Source organism: Vigna angularis, chromosome 9 (genome assembly GCF_016808095.1).
Source record: "Vigna angularis cultivar LongXiaoDou No.4 chromosome 9, ASM1680809v1, whole genome shotgun sequence".
NCBI lineage: Eukaryota > Viridiplantae > Streptophyta > Magnoliopsida > Fabales > Fabaceae > Vigna > Vigna angularis.
The window spans coordinates 20,640,496-20,654,010 of NC_068978.1; positions in this window are offsets into that span (position 1 = coordinate 20,640,496).

Sequence of the window (13,515 nt, forward strand, 5' to 3'; positions counted from 1 at the left end):
TTCCAAGAATTGAAGAATAAGTTAACGAGCGCCCCGGTATTAGTCATACCTGACACGGCTAAACTCTTCGTGGTATATTGTGACGCATCTCATCAGGGTTTGGGTTGTGTACTCATGCAAGAAAAGAGGGTGGTTGCGTATGCATCTCGACAACTGAAGGTTCATGAGAAGAACTACCCAACTCACGACCTGGAATTAGCAGCAGTCGTCTTTACCTTGAAAATCTGGAGACATTACTTGTATGGGTCGACATTTCAAGTATTCAGTGATCACAAGAGTCTCAAATACCTGTTTGATCAGAAGGAGCTGAATATGAGACAGAGACGTTGGTTGGAGTTCTTAAAGGATTACGACTTTGAACTACTATACCATCCGGGAAAAGCAAATGTTGTAGCAGACGCTTTAAGCAGAAAGGTAGTTCACGTCTCCTCTATGATGGTCCGAGAGTTGAGTTTGGTAGAAAGTTTTAGAGATCTGAGGTTACAGTTTGACTTACAACCGAATTTTATCAAATGTTGTACTCTTAGAATCTCCAGTGACGTATTCGACCGGATTAGAGTGAAGCAACGAGAGGATGAAGAGTTGGTGAAGATCTTGAGCGCACTCGGTACAGATCAAGCAAAACATTTTAACACTGGAACTGATGGTATGCTACGCTACATGAATAGAACGTGCATTCCGAATGATGGTGAGTTGAAAAGGATGATTCTTGAGGAAGGACACCACAGTCGTCTTAGCATACACCCTGGTATGACTAAGATGTATCAGGACCTCAGGAAGTCGTTCTGGTGGCCGGGAATGAAGAGTGATGTCGCACGTTTTGTGGCATCATGCTTAACGTGTCAACGAGCCAAGGCTGAACATCAAAGGCCAGGCGGTCTACTTCAGCAGTTAGAGATTCCAGAATGGAAGTGGGACGGCATTGCGATGGACTTCGTGACCCACTTACCTCGAACGGTCAGGAATCATGATTCCGTATGGGTAATTGTGGATCGACTGACGAAGAGTGCTCATTTCCTAGCAGTCAGTCTGAAGATGTCAATGACGAACCTGGCTAAGCTTTACATCAAGGAGATCGTTCGTCTACATGGAGTTCCGTCTAGCATTGTTTCAGACCGAGACACACGGTTTACTTCTCGGTTCTGGCGATCATTACAAAGTGAACTCGGTAGCAAACTCCATATGAGTTCGGCTTAGCATCCACAGACGGACGGCCAGTCCGAGAGAACCATGCAGACGCTTGAAGACTTGTTGAGGACGTGTGTCCTAGATCACATGGGTGTCTGGGATGAAGTCTTGCCTTTAGTGGAGTTCACATACAACAACAGTTTTCAAGCCAGTATAGGAATGGCTCCTTTTGAAGCTCTGTACGGGAGAAAGTGCCAAACGCCTTTGTGTTGGTTTCAAGAAGGGGAAAAGGTGTTAACAGGACCAGAGCTCATTCAGCAGACGACTGAGAAGGTGAAGTTAATTCAAGAGAGGCTGAAGACGTCCAGGAGTCGACAGAAATCTTACGCTGACAAGAGAAGAAGACCCTTAGAGTTCGATGCAGGAGATCATGTTTTCCTTAGACTGCATCCGACCACGGGGGTTGGGAGAACCATTCGACCCAAGAAGTTGTCTCCCAAGTTCATCGGACCCTATCAAATCTTGAGGAAGATTGGACCAGTTGCGTACGAGTTGTCTTTACCACCTCAGTTATCCAATCTTCATCCAATCTTTCATGTTTCTCAACTCCGGAAGTATGTAGCCGACCCTTCTCACATATTGGAGTTAGAAAACATTCATCTTCGTCAAGATCGTACGATAGAAATGCAGCCAGTACGCATTGAAGACAGTGACACCAGGTACTACAAGAGGAAAGCAGTCAGATTGGTGAAAGTCGTCTGGGACGAGAAGACGGGTGATTCTACGTGGGAAGTGGAAGATGCTATGAAGGACTTATATCCCCATCTGTTCGAGACTCCGTCCTAATTTTTTTCGAGGACGAAAATTTTTGTTGTTGGGGAGAATGTAAGGACCGTGTCCTTTATGCTTTTATTATTTTATTTTATTTTAATAGGAGTGGAGGACAATTAGTGCTGTAGCGTTTTGGTTGTATTGAGAAATTAGGAAAAAAGCAGCAACAGGTTTGCTCTCCGTGATTTCTCTCATTTTGGCACCATTCAAACGCGTAGGAGAATAAATTTGGGGTAAGGGGTTCTGCACTGGGGGAGGTTTTGCTGCTATATTTTAGTAAAGAACGTGAAGTTCAAAGTTGCTGGAGAGGAAAGAAACTTAGTTCTGCAAGTCTTGGAAGGAGATCCAGACACTTGTATTTCTAGGTTCAAGATTTCAAAAAGGAAGTCTTCAAGAGGTAAGGGAAGCTTGTGTAATTTAACTGGTTTGATGTATGTGTGTGAACGTTCGTTGTTAACTGCATGAATATAATGCATGATGTTGCTGGAATTTTGTTGTACGAACGTATGTCATTTGATTAAATGGATATAATGCATGATACTTGATATTACTGAAGTACATGAACGATCGTCATTTTAATGAAGTGAGATATATGAAATTGCATGGGATGAATATTTGGGTTTCTGGTTTCGTTTCTGGGTTTTCTGCAAATTCTGAAATCCTGCAGGCGCGTTCGTCCAATTTGGCTTCAAATTGGACGTTCGTCCAAATTATCGAGCGTTCATCCAATTTGGTTTCAAATTGGACGTTCGTCCAAATGCCTAAGAACGTTCGTCCAGATATTGAACGTTCGTCCACATTGGAGTTCGGTCTCATACCGAACGTTCGTTTAAATTGGAGTTCGGTCTCATACCGAACGTTCGTTTAAATTGGAGTTCGGTCTCATACCGAACGTTCGTCCAAATAATGCTCGGTCTCGAGCGTTCGTCTAATAGTGCTCGGTCTCGAGCGTTCGTCCAAATAATGCTCGGTCTCGAGCGTTCGTCTAATAGTGCTCGGTATGAGCGTTCGTCCAAATAGTGCTCGGTCTCGAGCGTTCGTCCTAATAGTGCTCGGTATGAGCGTTCGTCCAAACAGTGCTCGGTCTTGAATGAGCGTTCGTCCAATGAACAGTACCAGACTTGTACATTTCTGAGCTTAAACCGTTCGTTCTTTGATTTGAACGAGCGTCCTTTTGGGTCTCATTTTACAGCGTTCGTCCTCGGTTTTTGGGGACAGAACGTTCGGTCTCGGTGGTTTCTTATGAAATGGTGAAAATGATTATGTAATAATGAATAGTAAATGATGAATGATAAATGATGAATGATAAATGATGAATGAGCGTGCTGGACGAGCGTCCTCGCTGGGCGAGCGTCCGCTGAGAGTCTTCTCTGAACGAGCGTCCTATGCACGTCCTCTCTGGACGAGCGTCCTCTCGTGAGTCCACACCGGACGAGCGTCCAATTCTATCTGAGCGACCGTCCTCTCATGCGTGCACATTGGCCGAGCGTCCACCTTTCTCTGAGCGAGCGTCCACACTGGGCGAGCGTTTCTTGATGTGTGCTTGTTCCTTGTGTTTGGTTCAGCCCTACACATTGTTGGAGACTCTTCCAAGCTCATTATTAGCTACAAAATAAGAGATTATTGAAGAAAGTACAACGAAGTAGCCTAAAACACAATTATTCAGAAAACAAGACAAAAGAAGAGGATTAAACATGTTATAAGTTATAAAGGAGTTGATTTTGCTACTAAAATGATGCTTAGATAATGGTAAAAATTAGCATTATCAAATACCCCCAAACTTAGAACCTTGCTTGTCCTCAAGCAAAAGGTATCTGTCTTTAACGCAACAAAATTTTCAAAAGCACAACCGAATTCACAATACTTGCTTAACTTGAAACAACTGGAAATGTATAACAAATTAGTCTTCCACTGTGGTGCTCACAATACATTGAATCAATCAAATGTCACAGTTTATAAGAGATCAACAATCATGGCAGAATGCTTTACTGAACTATGTAGAACCAATCCTCACTCAAGATAGTGTTTCACTTTAATACTCTGGTGTATAAGGATGTGTATCTATCACTCTACTATCACAATGTCACACACATCAACTTTGCCCTTCGTTTCAACCGAATTAAACACATTCACAAGCAAGTTAGCATCACAAGGACTTTGATTGGCTTGTATTGAGGTTGGGCTAAGAAAGAAACATGGTTTTTCTGGATAACAAAGCACCTTGAGCTTAAGTGATAAAACAATTTACTTCATGATATAACATTAGTCTCTCTCTTTGCTTCAGAACTGGATAAACCACTTCTCAACTTATTTCCCAATTCTTTTTCAATGAGTTCATTTTTCTTCCTCTTCTTCTTTTTCCTTACTTTTCTATCTTTCTATTTTTCTCCATACACCCATACTGAACAAACTCCCCCAAACTTAAACCATTCTCCATTAGTACAAATGATTGCTCAATTAAACTCAAGGTAGGGAAATCAAGGAATTTTCAATAGACTTGAGGTTCAAAGAGGGAAGACATCTTTCATTAAGGTTGAAGGGGTTAGTATTGGCTTATTTGGCTCAGAACATGTAAAAGAGGTAGAAGAGTAAGATGGCCTTGATCATGTCTAACAAGCAAGTAAATGATTCAATTCAGAGAAACTCAGGCAAAGTCAATTGTGATCTAACATGATAGCATTTACAAGAAAAATATAAGGCACAACATCTCACAAGGTTAACTCAAGGTTCCACAACATCATGAAGCAACTGCCATAAATATTGATCGCAATTAAACATAAAGCATTCTCATAATTTTCCTGAAGAAAGCAACCACAATTTGAACTAACTTGAACCATCTCAAAAATCATTTCATATTCAAGCATAAGCATCATGGTTCAGCACAGTCTATCAAGCCAGATAACTTAAACATCTTCAAACAAACTAAAAAGTAAAAGTCACACACAACTTTAAAGACAAGCAAACAAAACATAAAAGCAAAATAAAAGGGTTTGTGAGTGCACAGAGGAGTCTCCAACTCTACTCATGAAACGTTATCATCGCTCATATCAGAATCCTCCTCCTCATCTGCATTATCTTCACCAGCTTCTGCTCCAACTTCCCCTACAAAATTGGTCTGGTCTCCAGGCCAAGCTACTCTGGCAGCATACTCCGCTGGAGTCATGAAACCTGGGTGAGAGGAGCAACACATAATCAAAGTGAAATGCAATGTTTGTGCAAAAGAATGTTCATTCAAGGCTTAAAATCATACACAAACAATTAGGACAAACCATCACAAACAATCACAAGAAGATCAAAAGGCAAAAATTGGAAAACAGTTGAAAAACTCAACACAGGCCGAATGCTGGCAGAACGAGTCGCGCCCGGGCGCGACTCTGCAGGGGGCGCCCGGCGCGAGTTATGCAGAAAAATTCTGCAGAAGTTTGGCTAGTTTTCTTGAGCCACAGCCTCTCCAACATTCAACAATCAGTTCAATTACAAACATCTAACCCTATTTCAAACCACGAACAGAAATACAAAGTTAAAAACAGAGAAATTGAAACCTGCTTGTTTTGGAGAAGGGAAATTGATTTTGAAATTGGGGTTCTTTGATGAGTTGAGAGTTTTTCTGTGAGTGAAGAGTGCCCAGATAGACTTGATTTTGTGAAGAGAATGAGTGAGTGTGATGTTTAAGTGGTAAGGTTTAGTGGCTGGGTTGAGTGGAGTTGAAAGGGTTCGTGAGTGAGAGAGTTCACAATGGTGAGTGTGATGGTGGTTGTGTGGTGACAGTGAGTGTGGTTGAGATGGAGGTGTATGGTGGTTTTGGAGGCTTTGGGAGGATGGGTTACGAGAGAGAGCGAGAGAGAATTGAACTGAGGTGAGGATTAGGGTTAGGAAATTGAAACGGACCACACTGTGCACTAAAACTCAGAAAGATAAGCCTGCACAAGTCGCACTCGAGCGCCCCTCGTGTGGAGGGCGCCGGGCGCGACCAGCACGTAGGTGGTGCCATATCGCGCCTGGGCGCGCCTGGTCAGGGGGCCTGGGCGTGAATTCTGCAGATTTCAGCAGACTGCAGATTGCTCAACTCACAGTACAATTTTCTGATTTTTGCATTCTCTAGCTCTCAAAACAACCCAAAACACCTTGATTTTACTAAACAAACTTGCTCAAATCTCTAACACTTGAAATTCAATTCAAGAATCAAAATTTTGGTGCTCAATTTCAAAAGTTCTCAGCATTCTCCAAAACAAGCAATTACAATTCAAGACACAACAAAATCACACTATTAACATCTCAGGCTACACAACACATTAACATGCTTCCACACAGCCCAATTTTAACAAGTTCTAAAACACATTCAAACAATCAAAATCACACTCAAATAACAAAATAACACTGAAGGAAGGTTAGAAAGCTAGGTTGCCTCCCAGTAAGCGCTTGTTTAACGTCAGTAGCTTGACAAATGAAGCATTTAAGTTTGGTTTTTGATGTTGGTGTGCTTCTTCCTTTCATGACACCAACATGTTCTAAGTAACTTTCTTGTCACCAACTTGACTCTTCTTGAATATGGAGCCTCGATTTCGAGAACTCCATTTGCTTTGATAGCCTTGATAACCCAGACCCTACTCTTGAGCTTAACTGGTTTGCCAGGTTTGGGTTCATCACTTTCCACAATAGAGCCTTGGTGAACTATTTCATCTTCCCTAACTTCTTCCTCTTCTTTCACTTTTGGGGAGAAACAATTAAGGCTCTTCTTGACCAACTTGGCAGCTTGCCCTGTTAGACTAGTCAATGATAAAAGTTCATCTGTGGCTTTAAGACTAGCCTGTTTTTCTCGACTTTGTTGCTGAGCTTCGAAGACATTGAACGTTATCTCTCTATCTTGGTCCTTTAATTTCAATATTCCCTCTTCCATATGAATGACAACCTTAGCTGTCTTCATGAAAGGTCTTCCAAGAATGAGTGGTATTTCTGCATCTTCCTCCATGTCCATCACTACAAAGTCCACCGGGAATTGGAGCTTATCAATTTTTATTATCACATCTTCAACTACACCAATTGGATATTTGATAGATCTATCCGCCAATTGAAGCATCATTCTTGTTGGCTTGGCTTCAAGACCACCAATCTTTTTAAGCATAGAGAGAGGCATCAGGTTGATGCTAGCCCCTAAATCAATAAGAGCCTTCCCTATATCATGGTCTCCAATGGTGCACGGAATGGTGAAACTCCCCGGATCTTTAAATTTTGGAGGGAGGGTCTTCTGCATGATGGCACTACAATTTCCCTGCACTTCAATTGTTTCCTCATCTAAATACCTCTTTTTCTTGTTGAGGAATTGCTTCATGTACTTTGCATAGGCGGGAATTTGTTGCAGTGCTTCGGTCAAGGGTATTTTGATCTCCAATTGCTTGAAGATATCCATGAACCGCCCAAACTGCTTTTCTTTATCCTTTCTTGAGTATATTTGTGGATAGGGAAGAGGCTTCTCAACTTCTTTTTCTTTTCTTTTTCTTCTCTCATCCTCTTCTTCTCTTCTATTCTCAAGCTTTGTCTCATTTTCATCTTTTCTTTCTTCACGCTCCTCTGAGTTCTTTTTCTCCCCACTCACTAGCAACTTGCCACTTCTTATGGTGATTGCCTTACATTCCTCCTTTGGGTTGGCTTCAGTATTGGCTCCAAAACTCTTATAAGGCTTTTCTTCTAGCTTCTTGGCCAGTTGGCCAACTTGTATCTCCAAATTCCTTATGGATGCTTCTGTGCTCTTATGGTTGGAGATGGATACTTGCATGAATTGTTGAAGAGTATCCTCCAATTTAGAGGTCCTGTCTGATAGAGAGGGATGTGGTTGATATTGTTGTTGAGGTGGTATGTTTGATGGCCCAGCTTGTCCTTGGCCCATGCTTGGGTGAGGTCTCCATCCTTGGTTGTAAGTACCTTGGCGGTCTTGATTACCCATATAATTCACCTCTTGGAAATTTGCTTGCAAGGCACACTGACCATTTATATGATCTCCACCACATAGCTCACAACCTTGATGTTGAGCTTGCGAAACATTCTGGAGCTCTTTAGGAAGTTGAGAGAGCTTGTTCATGAGAGCTTCGAGTTGTTGGGTCATTATTTTGTTTTGAGCTAACAAGGCGTCCTGAGATTGTATTTGAAAAACACCTTTTTGTTGGAGTTGAGCCCTTTCATTTTGCACTTCATTGTCATTAGAAGCCATATTCTCTATCAGCTCATGTGCTTCTTCAGGTGTCTTCCATCTGATGTTTCCTCCAGCTGAGGCATCCAACATTAATTTGGTTTGGGATTTAAGGCCTCCCAAAAACATATTCAGGACGGTAGGCTCGTCAAACCCATGAGTGGGCGTCTTTCGTAGTAAGCCCTTGAACCTATCCCATGCTTGACTCAAAGTTTCACTACCATCTTGCTGAAAAGATGAGATTTCCTGCTTTCCTTTATTTACTTTTGACTATGGGAAGTATTTGTTGAGGAACTTGGCAACCACGTCCTCCCATGCCGTGAAGCTATTCTCAGGAAAAGAATTCAACCACACCTTGGTGTTTCCTCCCAACGAGAATGGAAACAGGCTCAGCCTTATAGCTTCATCAGGAACATCATGAATCTTCACAGTATTACATATCTCAAGGAAGGTGGCCAAATGATTGTACGGATTCTCATGAGAAAGGCCCTGGAACTGATTGTTCTGCACCAAATGGATGAGAGCAGGCTTTATCTCCATGTTGGCGGCATTAACTCTTGGCCTAGCAATGCTGTTGAAGTGAAGAGGCCTTGAGAATGTAGAATAGTCCTCCAAGGTGCGTCTAGCTTGGCCCTCACCATGACCATTTGGATTGGCGGCCATATCTTCTCCGTCCTGATCAAAAACAGGTAAGAATGGTTGCTCAGGAATCTCTTGAATGAGAGAAGTTTCTCTAGCAGCCCTGTTTTGCCTTTTCCTTCTACTGTTGTTTCTACGGGCAGTTTTCTCAACTTCAGGGTCTAAAAGGAGAGGTTCAGATGATGTTGTGCTCCTAGTACGGATTGTGCCCTGCATACACTAGAGACAACAATACTAGAGCACAAAGTTATCCAAAAATAAAAGAAAACAAAAAATTATTCACAGTAAAAAGAATATAAGAATAAAGCCTAAGTTGGTTAGAAACACACAAAAGTCTAGTTTAACACGGGTCCCCGGCAACGGCGCCAAAAACTTGTTGAGACTTTGGCAAGTGTACCAAATCGTTCAAGTAATAAAACCGGTAAGACCGGATATCGTTTCCCAAGAGACTCGTGTCCTAGACAATCGTATAATATCTAACTAATTTAGACTAAAGAGTGATTCCATGTTTTTGGGGTTTTCATGCAATTAAATTAAAGATAAAACATAAAGGGTAAAAGTGATCTTTGATAATGCAAACACTTAGGAAATGAAAGATTAGAAATGATATGGAATGGTATTGTTGGGGGTATGATTTCACCTACTTCACTCTTATGCATAGAAAAACACTTCCTCTTTATTAATATGCCAATGTCAATCTACTAAATTACTCAAACCCAATCGCTTGGTAGAGAGAGCCTAGACTTACTTCTTAAACTCCAATCCCTTGGAAAACCTAACAAGTTCATCCGCTTTAAGAATTGAGATTCAAGACAACCAAAGGTCCTAGTTCTATCCCTAGATACAATTTCCTTTAGGTGTTTAATCCAATTCTAGATTCACCCAATATTTCCCAATATCAAGCAAACCCTAAAATCATGATATGGTTGAATCAATCATACAAGCTTTAAGCAAAGGAATTAAACACTAACAATCAATCAAAGAGGCATATAATCATTCAAAACAACTGTAATTTACATAAGAGATCCGTGGTTACATCAATCCCCCAACAAGAATGAAACTAGCTCTCCATGAATGGAGAGCTTGATCTTACAACAATGGTGGAAATGGAAGAAGGAAGAAGAACCAAGGATGAAGAAGGGCTGTTCCCACAGCTCCTAGCTCGCCTCTGGACGCTCCAATTGAGAGAAATCGTGTCTGGGATGCCAAAGATCCCAACCCCTTTGCGTTTTAGGGTTAAATAGACGTATCTGCCACATCAGTAAAAGTCGCGCCCGGCGCCCTCTGTCAGTCGCGCCCGGGCGCGAGGCTCTCGCAAAAAGTTGAAAACTCGCGAAAAGTCGCGCCCGGCGCCCTCTCTGTTTCGCGCCCGGGCGCGAGCCTCTCGCAAAAAGTCGCGCCCGTCGCGCCCGGCGCGAACCATGTGGATAAATGGAAAGTGGACGAGCGTCCTCTTCTCTGGCCTGGACGAGCGTCCTAAATCTTGGACGAGCGTCCTCTTATCCCTCTGGACGAGCGTCCTCTTAACTCCTTCTGGACGAGCGTCCTCTCTGCTGGAGGAGCGTCCTCTCTGCTAGCTGGACAAACGTCCAATTCTCTCTTCGCTGGACGAGCGTGCTCTGTAAGCGTCCTGGACGAGCGTCCTCGCTGGGCGAGCGTCCGCTGAGAGTCTTCTCTGAACGAGCATCCTATGCACGTCCTCTCTGGACGAGCGTCCTCTCGTGAGTCCACACCGGACGAGCGTCCAATTCTATCTGAGCGACCGTCCTCTCATGCGTGCACATTGGCCGAGCGTCCACCTTTCTCTGAGCGAGCGTCCACACTGGGCGAGCGTTTCTTGATGTGTGCTTGTTCCTTGTGTTTGGTTCAGCCCTACACATTGTTGGAGACTCTTCCAAGCTCATTATTAGCTACAAAATAAGAGATTATTGAAGAAAGTACAACGAAGTAGCCTAAAACACAATTATTCAGAAAACAAGACAAAAGAAGAGGATTAAACATGTTATAAGTTATAAAGGAGTTGATTTTGCTACTAAAATGATGCTTAGATAATGGTAAAAATTAGCATTATCACTACTTCCACAACTTCCAGCTTGTCTCTTTTCCTCTTCATTGCTACTGGCTTGATGTGTGCGCGTGCATCTGTTGGCTTTCTGGACCTGGCCGTGAAGTGTTGGATGCTTGAACTGCTGGTGCAGCTGCTCCGTGTACACCTCCAAACTGCTGGAATACCGTGAAGCTGTTGGACTCTGGATGTAGTACACCAAAGTGAAGGCCCCTTACTCTTGGACTGTGGTGGCTTCTTGGACAGAGCATTCCCTCCACTGCTGGATGCGGAAGGACTTCTTGCTTGGACACCACACTGCTGCCACCATGAATCAGCCCTTCATTCTTCTCCCTGGCGTGTGTTGGTGCATGGACGTTGGACCACTTCTTCTTCTCCAGCCAAGTCCTTCCCGTGGACAAAACCAGATAAAAATTGTAATGGAAATCAACTTCCTTCCAGCAGAACGTGTTCTGTGTTTCAACGTGGCAGTGACCCCTTCATTCAATGTGTCATCCTTTTCAATCTTTAAGAATAATATTCCCTGACAGCCCATACTTTTATCTATGTTTTTCAATTTGGATTTTGGACACATTCAAGCATATATTTTGCCAAGGCAAATGCTTTAGAAAATGTGGCAGCCGTGTTGTGTTCTGTACTGCCATGCAGCTTCACGGGTTTACCTCACTTTAGTCAAAATTCTCCATGCTAAATGATGGCTCCCACTTTAAATTCCAACTTTGTTAATTGCTTTTCCAAATTGGCCTCTTCATGGGCCCTAGGCCGTGTGCTTTTAGTTTGGTAGTAATTATAGCAAGCTGTTCAATGAATGTTAACTTAGCAAAACAATGAGGGGCCCTTCATTTTATTCTTCGGTGAATTCAACTTAAACATCCGTGACAAGGCACATGTTAACGTGAGTTTGCAACACAAGTGTGACCCTTCTTTTAATTTTCATTCAACAGTAATGCTTGCTGCAACAAAGATGAATGGTCGTGTGATGTTGTATGTGGTTCCAAATCATCATGCTTCTTCGTGAAATGAGCTCCAAATTGTGCCAATATTCCACTTCAACACACTGAAATAAATCAGTGGAACTAGCTTCTCCCATTTAAATAGCAAAAATGTTCTTCTAAATGTCCTAAAATGTAATCCAAAATATTCCTGCAATCATTAATGAAAATAATAAGCTCAGATAATTCAAATTAATTAAAATAAGAATTTCTGATCAAATTACGCACAATTAACAAAAATAGAATAATATCGAACATTTAAGCACAATTTCCCGATTAATTCTAGTACAATAAACTAAGTGAAGTGAATAAAATATCGACTCATCAAAATAGACCACACTTAGTCTTTTGCACTCCTGGGCAAAATTAAAACTCAAATCAGGAAATGGTTCAAAGGACTTTTAGGAAGGTGACATAAACTCAGCAGACAGAAAAATAAAGACTCACGAGAAAAATAAACAGAATTTACAAAGTTCTCAAGAAGTCTGGACAGAGAAAAGAAGTAGACAATATCTAACACATAGTCAAGAAAAGCACATACTTACAGAAATCATCCAAGCAATTCAATACATAGCAAAATGATTAATCAGTTCAAGAGGTGATTCAAAAATAACGAAACCTCACAGATGCACTACAATGTTTCTCTCAAGTGTTTAAGGTAAATCAATGTCACTCAATGCACTCAAGAAAGCAAACACAAGTAGACTTGGCAAGCTTCTAATATCAATACTTAAAACATATGCATGTTCAGATCAAAAGGTCTTTTATGGGTTGTAATGGGGCCAAGGACAGGGGAGGATAAAATATGGATAAGTAGGTGTAAACTAGAAGAAAATAGAGGAGCAATGGGGAATAAGTGTAAATACAGTCAAATCTCACCCAAACCTCTAATTCAATCCTCTTCTCGACTCCATTGTTCTCAAAATTGTTTTTTTTTCTTTTTCTAAATTTTTTTTTTCATTCATCCTGTCTCTTTTCTTTCCTCTCTTTATCACACAACAGGATATAATTCATATTTTCAAAACAAAATGATGAACCAACTAGCCAATTTATCAAAATCCCCAAGGAGACCACACTTATTCACAAAAAACTTTTATAGCTCCAGACTTTCCTAAGGTTAAGGTAATCATTGTTTTTACTTAGGATCAGTGTATGAGCTTCAATCACAAGGAAATAAATACAGTATAGGCTCAAAGGGGTTTCAAAGGATAATAGCAGGGTAGGCTTATTTGGCTAAAGAGGCTCAAGAAATAAAATGCCTTTATCACTTCCAAAAATGCATATAAATCAAGTATATGAAAAAGAATCAAGCCAAGGCATATGTGTAAGAAATCAAGATACATATCACACAAGAAAGAAAATAAAGTGGCTCAAATCTCACAGGGTATATTTGTCATAATTAACTCAACCTCTTAAACGCATAATCATCTTTCCAAGCAGAGAAAGCAAGAATTTCAAACTGAGTATCAATGAAGTGAAGGAAAAATCTACAACTTAGACATCATCCAGAAATCAAGAGAAAAATGTAAAATTTATTAACACTCAAAAACAAAAAATTTAACACACAAAATAAAACTAACAGAAAAATCAAAATTTCTCCCCCACACTTAAATTACACAATGTCCTCAGTGTGTTACAATCATCAGATTATCAATTTCAAAGCAGTCAAATAATAT